This window comes from Elephantulus edwardii, unplaced genomic scaffold (genome assembly GCF_000299155.1).
Source record: "Elephantulus edwardii isolate Elephantulus edwardi_28Jun2011 unplaced genomic scaffold, EleEdw1.0 scaffold00177, whole genome shotgun sequence".
NCBI lineage: Eukaryota > Metazoa > Chordata > Mammalia > Macroscelidea > Macroscelididae > Elephantulus > Elephantulus edwardii.
In genome coordinates this window covers 2,355,743-2,366,410 of record NW_006399927.1, presented here as the reverse complement: position 1 = coordinate 2,366,410, position 10,668 = coordinate 2,355,743, and positions in this window count along the sequence as shown.

Sequence of the window (10,668 nt, the reverse complement as noted above, 5' to 3'; positions counted from 1 at the left end):
GGGTGCATTGTCATTCTGTATAAAGTTGACAGTTGAATTTTAAAATTCCTGTACAAACCTTGGGATTTTGATTAGCATTACTTTTAAGTAAAGGAGTTGCAGTTCTTGAGTTAAGGTGTGAATCTGAAAATCTTCATTTAGGTAGATATTTATGGCTTTAAATTTCCCTCTGCGTACTTGTTGCCTTCTTTTCATCTCATATGTTTTGGTATGTTGTGCTTCCATTATCATTTGATTCTAGTAAATTTGTGATTTCTTCCTTGATGAATAGATGGTCTGTTTCATTTTCATATGTTTGTATATTCTCAAGGTTTTCTGGGGCTTATTTAATTTCTGTTATTAAGTCCTACCTTCATTCTATTGTGGTGAGAAAAAAACGCTTTCTATTATTTCAATCTTATTAAATTTGTTAAGATTTGTTTTGTTAAAAAAAATAAATAAAAAAAAAGGTTTGTTTTGTAACTCAGTATGTGGTTTATCCTGGAAAATGATCTGTGTACATATGCTGTTGTTGTTATGTGGTGTCGGGTCAATTGTGACTCACAGTGACCCTAATGCACAACAGCTCTGAATCTTGCTCTATCCTGAGTCAATCTCACTGCCACTGATCTATCTATATTCATTACCCTAGTTACTATGTTAATTTATCTCATCCAGGGTCTTCCTCTCCTGTGCTCTCCACCCTTACAAGCATATTGCCATCCTCCAAGGACTGGTACCTCCTAGCAATATGCCCAAAGAGTGTGAGACTGAGCCTCAGAATCTTTGCCTCTAAGGAGCAGCTTGGTTTCACCCTCTCCAGGAAAGACCTATTTGTTCTTTTGGCAGTCTATGGTATGTTTCATATTCTTCTCCAGCACCACAATTCAAAGGCATCAATTCTTCTTCTGTCATCTTTAGTCATTGTTCAGGTCTCTGATGGATAACATGTAATTGCAAAGACCATAGTCTGGATCAGGTGCACCTTAGTCTCCAGACTGGCATCATTTCTCTTCAGCACGTTGCAGAGGTCCTGGACAGCAGATTTTCCTAATGCAAATAATCTTTTGATTTCCTAACTGCTGTTGCCAAGAGTGTTGGTTGTGGACTTGGACTTGTTGTTTGTGGTTACTAGGTGCTGCTGAGTTGAGTATGACTCATAATGACTCTATCAACAAAAGATCTGAACTTTCTTCTATCCTGTGCCATCCTCACACTTCCTGATACACAACATGAAATTATTAGTTACCTTAATCTCTTCTTCATATCATGGTGCTCCCAATTGGCTCTGTTGTGAGAATCTTTGTCTTCTTGATGTTGAGCTTCAATCCATATTGAAGACTACAGTTCTTGATCTTCTGCAGCAAATGCTTTAGGTCCTCCTCAGTTTCGGCAAGAAAGGTTGTGTCTTCTTCCAATCCTGATACCACATTCCTCCTCATAAAGTCTAGCTTCCTGAATGGTCTGTTTGGCATATAGATTGAAAAATTTTGGAGACAGAATGCATCCCTGACACACTCCTTTCTTGGTTTAGAACCATGCAGTGTTTCTTTGCTTTTTTTCTGACAATTGCTTCCTGGTCCAAGTATCGATTTCGCATTAGCACAATTAGGTGTTCTGAGGTTCCCATTCATCTCAAGGCTAGTCACAATTTGTTGTGATCCACACAGTCAAATGCCTTTGCATAGTCAATGAAACACAGATAAACATTCCTCTGGTAATCTCTGCTTTCAGGCAAGATCTGTCATTGACAATAATGTCCCTCCCTCGTGCCACAGCCTCTTCCAAACTCAGCTTGTATTTTTTAACAGTCTTCTGTTGGTGTATTGTTCCATTTGTTTTTGGATAGTCTTCAGCAGGATTTTGCTTGCATGTGATATTAGTGATATTGTTCGAAAGTTTTCACAGTCTGTTGGATCAGGGAGCTCTGAAAAGCAATGGTGTCAGTCTGGAGATTAAGATGTGCCTGATCCAGGCTATGGTCTTTGCAATTACTTGCAATACATCAGAAAGCTGGACAGTGACTAGGGATGATAGGAGAATTGATGCCTTTGAACCGTGGCGCTGGAGAAGAATATTGAATATACTATGGACTGCTAGGAAAACAAACAGTTTTGTCCTGGAGAGGGTGAAACGAGGCTGCTCCTTGGAGGCAAGGATTCTGAAGCTCCATCTGACAGACTTTGGGCATATTGCAAAATGGGACATCATGCTCGGCAGGGTGGAGGGACAACACAAGAGGGGAAGACCTTGGATGAGGGGAAGACTCAGTGAGTAGGGTAATGGGTGTAGGAGTGTCAGAGACAATAAACTTGGCTCAGGAGGGTTCAGAGCTGTTGTATATAGGGTTGCTATGAATTGTAAGTGACATCACAGCACACAACAACAACACAACTGTTAGATTGCTTTTTTTAAAAAATAGGAACAGTCGATTGACCAGTGGTCCTCTAGATTTCTTAGTGCAACCTAGTGAGTATATCCAAGGTCAGCATCTTTTTGTTGAAATATGCTAATTAGTATTTCATCAATTCCTGGGGCCTTGTTTTGGGTTTTTTTGCCATTTCCTTCAGAGCAGCTTGGACTTCCTTCTTCATCATTATTGCCTCTTGAACATAAAATGTTTCATGAGATTCTTTTGTGTCAGCTAGTTCTTTTTGGTACAGCAACTCTGGGTATTCCTCCCACTTTCTTTAATGCTTCCTGGACCATTCACTATTCTTCCCAAAGCATCCTTAAGTATTGCAAATAGAGGCTTAAATTTATTCTTCAGTTCCTTCAGCTGACGAGTGTGCCACTTTCTATTTTCCTACTCCAGCTTTTTGCACATTTCTCTGTAACATTTTGATTTGTCTTCCTGTGTTGCCCTTTGAAATCTGTTCAGCTTCTTAACTTCCTGATTTCTTTATTTTGTTTTCTCAGTGCTATAGTACAATGTTCAGATTCTCTTCAAACATCCATCTTGGTCTTCCTCTTCTGTCTTTGTAATGACCTTTTTGAATTCTAAATGGGTAATGTTTTTGATATACTCCCACAGCTCATCTGACCTTTCTCTCATTAGTGTTCAAGGCCTCAAACCTGTCCCTCAGATGTTTTTTTAATTTTTTTTTTTAATTCAGGTGGGATAGACTTGAGGTCAAATTTTGGTTCTTGTGGATTTATTTTCTTTAGCTTTAGTTTGAACTTGCATGTTGTTGCTGTTGTTGTTGTTATGTGCCGTCGAGTTGCTTGCAGCTCATGTACAATAGCCCTGAACTCTGCTCTGTCCTGTGCCAATCTCACTGTCTTCAACACACCTATCCTGATTACCCCAGTCACTGAATCAATCCACCTCCATTGTCTTCCCCTCCTGCGCCTGCCCTCCACCCTCCCAAGCGTGAGGTCCTTCTCCAAGGACAGATCTATCCTTACAACAGGACCAAAGTATGTCAGACTAAGCCTCAGAATCTTTGCCTCCAAGGAGCAGCCCGGTTTGACCCTTTCCAGGATGAATCTGTTTGTTTTCCTAAAAGTCCATGGTACCCTCAATACTCTTCTCCAACACCAAAGCTCAAAGGCATCAATTCTCCTTCTATCCTCTCTAGTCAATGTCCAACTCTCTGACGCATAACAAGTGATTGCAAAGACCATGGCCTGTATCAGACACACCTTAGTTGCCAGAGAGACACCATTGCTCTTCAGTACTTTAGAGAAGTCCCTAACTGCAGACTCTCCCATCGCAATATGTCTTTTCATTTCCTGGCTGCTGGTGCCAAGAGTGTTGATAGTGGAGCCAAGCAAACTAAAGCTGTGAACAATCTCAATCTCTTCACCATCCATCCTGATGCTGCCAATTGGTCCAGTGGTGAGAATCTTTGTCTTCCTGACAGTGAGCCTCAATCCATATTGAAGGCTGCAGTCCTTGACCCTCTGCAGCAATCAGGTCCTCCTCAGTTTCAGCAAGCAGCGTTGTGTCATCTGCATAACACAGATTGTTGATAGATCTTCCACCAATTCTGATGCCACATTTCTCCTCATAGAGCCCAGCCTTCCATATGATCTGTTCTGCATACAGATTGAAAAGGTATGGAGACAGGACACATCCCTGGCGTACACCCTTCTCAATTTTGAACCATGCAGTGTTTCCTTGCTCTGTTCTGACGATTGCCTCTTAGTCAAAGTGTAGGTTTCTCATTAGCACGATCAAATTTTCTGGTATCCCCATTCTTCTCAGAGGCAGCCACAGTTTGTTATGATCCACACAGTCAAACGCCTTTGTATAATCAATGAAGAACATTCTTCACTGTATAATCAATGAAGACATTCTTCCGGTACTTCCTGCTTTCAGCCAAGATCCGTCTAACATTAGCTACAATATACCTAGTACCATGACCCCTTCTAAACTCAGCCTGAACTTCTGGCAGTCCTCTGCTGATGTGCTGTTCTAGTCATTTTTGGATAATATTTAGCAGAATCTTGCTTGCATGTGATATCAGTGATATTGTTTTATAGTTTCCACACTCTGTTGGGTCACCTTTCTTCGGAATGGAAACAAATATAGATCTCTTCCAGTCAGTTGGCCAAGTGGTTGTTCTCCAGATTTCAGTGTCTATTCCACAATTATCACTTGGCCTAGTTTTCACAGCTGATATTGGCTTCTCCAGTGATTCTTTGCTCAGATGTAATTAATCTTATTCCTGTGTAGACCATCAGATAAGGTCCATGTATATAGTCACCATTTATGTTTCATATAAAAAGTATTTGCAATGAATAAATCATTGACTGCACAACGTTTCATCATTTTATCTCCAGCCTTGTTTCTGTCATAAAGCCCATGTTTTCTAACTACTGATCCTTCTTCTTTGTTGTGAACTTTTGCATATTCCCATCACCTATTGTTATTAGTGCATCCTGGTTGCATGTTTGATCAATTTCTGACTGTAAAACATATGTTATGCTATTGTTGGATGGATTGTTTTGTAACTATCTGTTAAGTCTAGTGCCATTTGGGTCTGTTGTTATGTGTTTAGTTGGCTGTTGTTGATGTTATTGATATGTGCTGTCAAGTTACCTGGGATGCACAGAGACCCCGTGTAGGCTCTGAATTCTGCCCTGTCCTGAGCCAGTCTCACTGACGCTGACACATCTACCCCCATTGCCCTGGCTGTTGTATCAATCCATCTCATCTGGGGTCTTCCTCTACTGTACTGTTCCTCAAACCTTCCAAGAATGATGTCCTTCTCCACGGTTCGGTCCGTCCTGGCCATATACCCAAAGTATGTGAAACACAGTTTCAAAATCCTAACCTCCAAAGAGAAACTTGGTTCCACCCTCTCCAAGTCAGACCTTTTTGTTTTCTTGGAGGCCCATGGTATGTTCAAGATTCTTCTCCAGCAACACAACTCTAAAGCACCATTTCTCTTCTATCATCTTTAGTCATTATCCAGCTCTCTGATGCTTAATAAGCCATTGCAAAGACCATGGCCTGGATCAGGTGCATCTTAGTCTCTAGACTGACATCATTGCTTTTCAGTACTCTGGAAAGTTCCTGACAGCAGATTTACTTAATGCAATTCATCTTTTGATTTCCTAACTGCTGGTGCCAAGAGGTGTGTGTTTTGGCCCACCTCTTTCCCTGTTCCACCACCATTGCATCTTCTTCCACCTATTCCATTCAACATCTACCCCACCTATCCAGCCATTGAAGTGATGGCCTATATGTCAATCTTTTTGGGCTTCTGTGATTCCAAATACCTCAAGTTGCTGCCAGTTTTTCCACTTCGGGCAGTATCTCTTGACTTCAGGAATCTTTTACTTCTGCTCCAGGATTGACTGCTTGTGCCTTAGGGAATCTTCTGCTCCATTTATGCTACCATAGTTTCTCAGGGGAGGCTGATGAATCCTATACATTTGGTATAAAATGTTGTCTTCCTGGCCCTCAGGTGCCAAGATTTGGAAGTGTCAGCCTCGACCTGTGGGCTTCTGGGAGACATAGTTGTTTGTACCTGTGTGGTGTGGGGTCCACTAAATCACCTCCTGACACACACATTATACCCCTGTGCTGTGCCCTGCTGCCCACGAAGTCAATCTGGAGACTAAGGTGCACCTGATACAGGCCATGGTCTTTGCAATTTTTGCTATGCATCAGAAATCTGGACAATGACTAGGGATGAAGGGTATTGACTATATCCTAGACTGCAAGGAGAACAAACAAGTTTATCCTGGAGAGGATGAAGCCAGGCTGTTCCTTGGAGGCAAAGATTCTGAAGCTTCGTCTGACATACTTTGAATATGTTGAAAGGAGGGATCAGTCCTTGGAGAGGGACAACATGCTTGGGAGTGTGGAAGGACAGCGCAGGAGAGGAAGACCCTCTATGAGGTGGATTGATTCAGTCACTGGGGTAATGGGGATAGGTGTGTTAGAGACAATAAGATTGGCAAGGGTAGAGCAGGGTTTAGGGCTGTTGTACCTAGGGTTGCTATGAGTCACAGGCAACTCGACAGCACATAACAACAACAACAACAGTGCCAAGAGTGTTGATTGTGGAGTCGAGCAAGCTGTTAACAACCTCAGTCGCTTCTCCATCCATCATAGTGCTGCCAATTGGCCCACTGGTGAAAATCTTTGTCTTCTTGATGTTGAAAAACAATGCATATTGAAGACTACAGTTCTTGACCTTCTGCAGCAAGAACTTCAGGTCCTCCTCAGTTTCAGTAAGCAAGGTTGTATCATCTGCATAATATAGGTTGTTGATGAGTCTTCTTCCTATTCTGATGCATCTTTCCTCCTCATAAAGCCTAGTCTCTTGAATGATTTGTTCTGAATACAGATTGAAAAATATGGAGAACAGACCATCAGCTATTCATATGCAAGTTAAAATTAAAGTTAAAGAAGATTAAATCAAATCCATAGGAATAAAAATTTGACTTTGAGTCTATCTCACCTAAATTTAAAAATCAACTCAGAGACAGTTTTGAGGGCTTGAACTCTAATGAACAAAGACCAGGTGAGCTGTGGGAGGGTATCAAGAGCATCACCCACAAAGAATGGAAATATCATTACAAAAATAGAAGAAGAAGAAAAGATCAAAATGGATGTCAAAAGAGACTTGGAACATGGCACTAGAGCATCGAGAAGCCAAAGCAAAGGGAAGAAATCAAGAAGTTAAGGAGCTGAATAGAAAATAGAAAATTTCAAAGGGCAGCATGGGAAGACAAAGCAAAGCATTATAATGAAATGTGCAAAAAACTGGAACCATACTTGTTTGGAAATTCTTAAGCTGAAGGAACTAAAGAACAAATTCAAGTCTTGAGTTGCAATATTTAAGAATGCTATGGACAGAATATTGAAGTATCCAGGAAGTAAAAAAAAAAAGATAGAAGGAGTATATAGAGTCATTGTGCCAAAAATAATTGGCTGACATAGAAGAATTTAAAGAAACGTATGATCAAGAGGCAATGGTAATGAAGATGGAAGAAGTTCAGGCTTCTCTGAAGGACTAGGCAAAAAAAAAAAAAATAAGCTCCAGAAATTGATGGAATACCAATTGACATGTATTAATATGTCACTTGACATAAACAGATGCTGCCCTGGATGTACTCACCAGGTTGTGCCAAGAAATCTGGAGGACCTGGCCAACTGACTGGAATAGATTCATATTTATTTCCTTTACAAAAAAAAGGTGACTCAAGAGAGTATGGAAATTATCAAACAATATTACTAATATCACACACTAACAAAGTCTTTCTGAAGATTGTCCAGAAATGACTGGAACAGTACATTGACAAAGAACTACCAGAAATACAAGCCTGTTAAAGAAGAGGTCGTTGCACTAGAGACATTATTGTCAGATGGATCTTGGCAATAAGCAAAGAGTACCGGAGGGATATAAATCTATGTTTCATTGACTATGCAAAGGCATTTGACTGTGTCGAACACAACGAATTGAATGATGGGAATCCCAGAACACTTGATTGTGCTTATGTGAAACCTATACATGGACCAGGAAGCAGTCCTCAGAACAGAGCAGGGAAACACTGCATCAACCAAAATCAGAAAGGGACTGTGTCAGGGATGCGTCCTGTCTTCCTACATTTTCATAGACTGTGCAAATGCATTTGACTGTGTGAATCACAACAAACTGTGGATAACCTTGAGAAGAATGGGAATCCCAAAACATTTACTTGTGCTCATGAAAAACCTATACTTGGACCATGAAGCAGTCATCAGAACAGAATGAGGAAACACTGTATGGCTCAAAATCAGGAAAGGAATGTGTTAGGGATGCATCCTGTCTCCAAAAGTTTTCAATCTTGGGGGGGGGTGGGGAGGGCTGGGCAGGGACAAAAGTGCAACAATGAATGAATGGAAATCCAATATCTCTGTAAATGTTCATTAAAATTATTAAAATAAAATCTAAAACAATGTTTTCATTCTGTATGTGGAACAGATCATTTAGAAGGCTAGACTTTATGTGGAAAAATGAGTCATCAAAATTGGAGGAAGACTCATCAACAACCTGTGTTATATAGATGACACAACCTTGCTTGCTAAAATTGAGGAGGACCTGAAGTATTTCCTGCAGAAGATCAAGGACTGCAGTCCTTGATATACATTGAAACTCAAGTTTAAGAAGACAAAGATTTTCACCACTGGGTCGATTGGCAGCCCCTTGATTCTGGTCTGGTTTTTGCTTGTTGATCTTCTTTTGCATGTTCTGAAAATAGTGTACTGAAGTCTCTGTTATTGTAGTACTATTTCTCCCTTTAATTCTGTCATTGTTTGTTTTATATATTTATGTGCTCTGAAGTTGAGTCCATTTACATTTATGAGTGTTACATTTTCTCAATTTATTGACCCTTTTTTCAGTATGTAGTGTCTATCTTTGGTGGCTTAGTGGTGAGGAGTTGCACTGTCAATGCAAAGATAGGTGGTTTGAATCCACCAACTGCTCCAGGAGAGAAAGATGGGTAATTTCCTCCAGTGTGATTCGAGGCCTCTGAAAACCCCCAGGAGGGTTAGCTATGGGTCATTTCTAACTCCTGGTATACAACAACAATAACAAAAGGCTATCTTATCTCTTTTAATGCATTTCTACTTGCAATCTACCTTGGATATTAGATTGCTGTTCCTATTCTCCTTTGACTAATTGCACGGAATATTTTTCCATCCTTTCATTTTTAGCTTACTCGTGTCCTTGAGTCCAAGGTGTGTCTTTTGTAAACAGTTTACAGTTAGATTATGAACTTTTGTGGTTTTGTTTTTAAAATGCATTTTTTTAAAAAAAATTCATTCTGTCACTCTGCATTTCCATCAGGGCAAAGAGTTTTGGTTTCTGTCATTTGCTCTTAAGGTTTCTTTGTCTATCCTTTGGGGCTGCTGGCTTTATGCACAGACTGCAGGGCACATAACAGCCACCGCTGCTTGCTTCTGGGAATCTGCTGTTTGTTTTAGTGAGGCTTCCTTCTCCTTCACTTTTATAGAGTTTTATTAAATATATTCTTAGTGGTCTCTCTTTATAAAATTCTGAAGTTGAAAACTACAGGCTTCAATATTGATTACAGCTCAATATAAAGAAAATTATAATGCTCACCTCTGGGCCACTTAGACAACATCATGATAGAAAAATTGAAGTGGTCAGCTCTTTGGATCCAAAAGCAACAACTTTGGTACCAGCAGTCAAGAAATCAAAGACATATCACATTGGAAAAATCTGCTATCAGGGGCCTTCCAAAGTGCTAAAGAGCAAAGATATTTGTTTAAAGACTAAAGCGCACTTGATTGATACCATGGTCTCTTTGATTACTTGCTATGCATTTGAAAGTTGGACTAAGGATGACAGAAGAATCAAGAGAAGAATGCCTTTGAACTGTGATGTGGGAGAAGATTACCAACTATTTCATGAACTACCAAAAGGACAAACAAGGTTATTTTTGGGATTGCAGCACAGTTTGTTGCTACTAGGCCATCTGAACTCCCTTAAACAAGGTTATTTTTGAGAGCGAGGATGATGAAGCTTCATTTCACATACTTGGGACATGTTAGGAGGAGTCAATTCTTGGAGAAGGACATTGTCTTTGGAAAGGTGGAGGTCCTGTATAGGAGATGAAGACCTTCAATAAGATGGATTGACATGGTGACTAGCACAATGGACTCAAGTATATCAGAAGTAGTGAGGATGGTACAAAAGACCAGGTTCAAATCTGTTGTTTACAGGATCACATGAGTTACAGTCATTAGACAACAGATAACTACAAAAACAAAAGTAATTTTTAACTACTTTAACTTCAGTAACATACAAAAGTTTTGTATCATTCCTCTTCCCCTCTTTTGTTATCATGAATTATATTTTTATAGTTCATGTGCTCTATAATATAATTTCATCCTTGCTTTTTATATAGTTATTAAGAGACTTGAAAGAAAGTGTAGTTAGAATGATGAAGTATGAATTTCTTATTATTAACACTTATACTTGTCTATGAATTTCCCTTTATTAAGGATTTTTATCTTTATATATAGCTTTGTTATATATAAACAGAGCAAGGAAACACTGCATGGTTCAAAATTGGGAAGGGCGTACGCCAGGGATGTGTCCTATCTCCATACCTTTTCAACGTATATGCAGAACAGATTATCCAGGAGGCTGGGCTGTATGAAAAGTGTGGTGTCAGGATTGGTGGAAGATTCATCAACAATCTGCGTTATGCAGATGA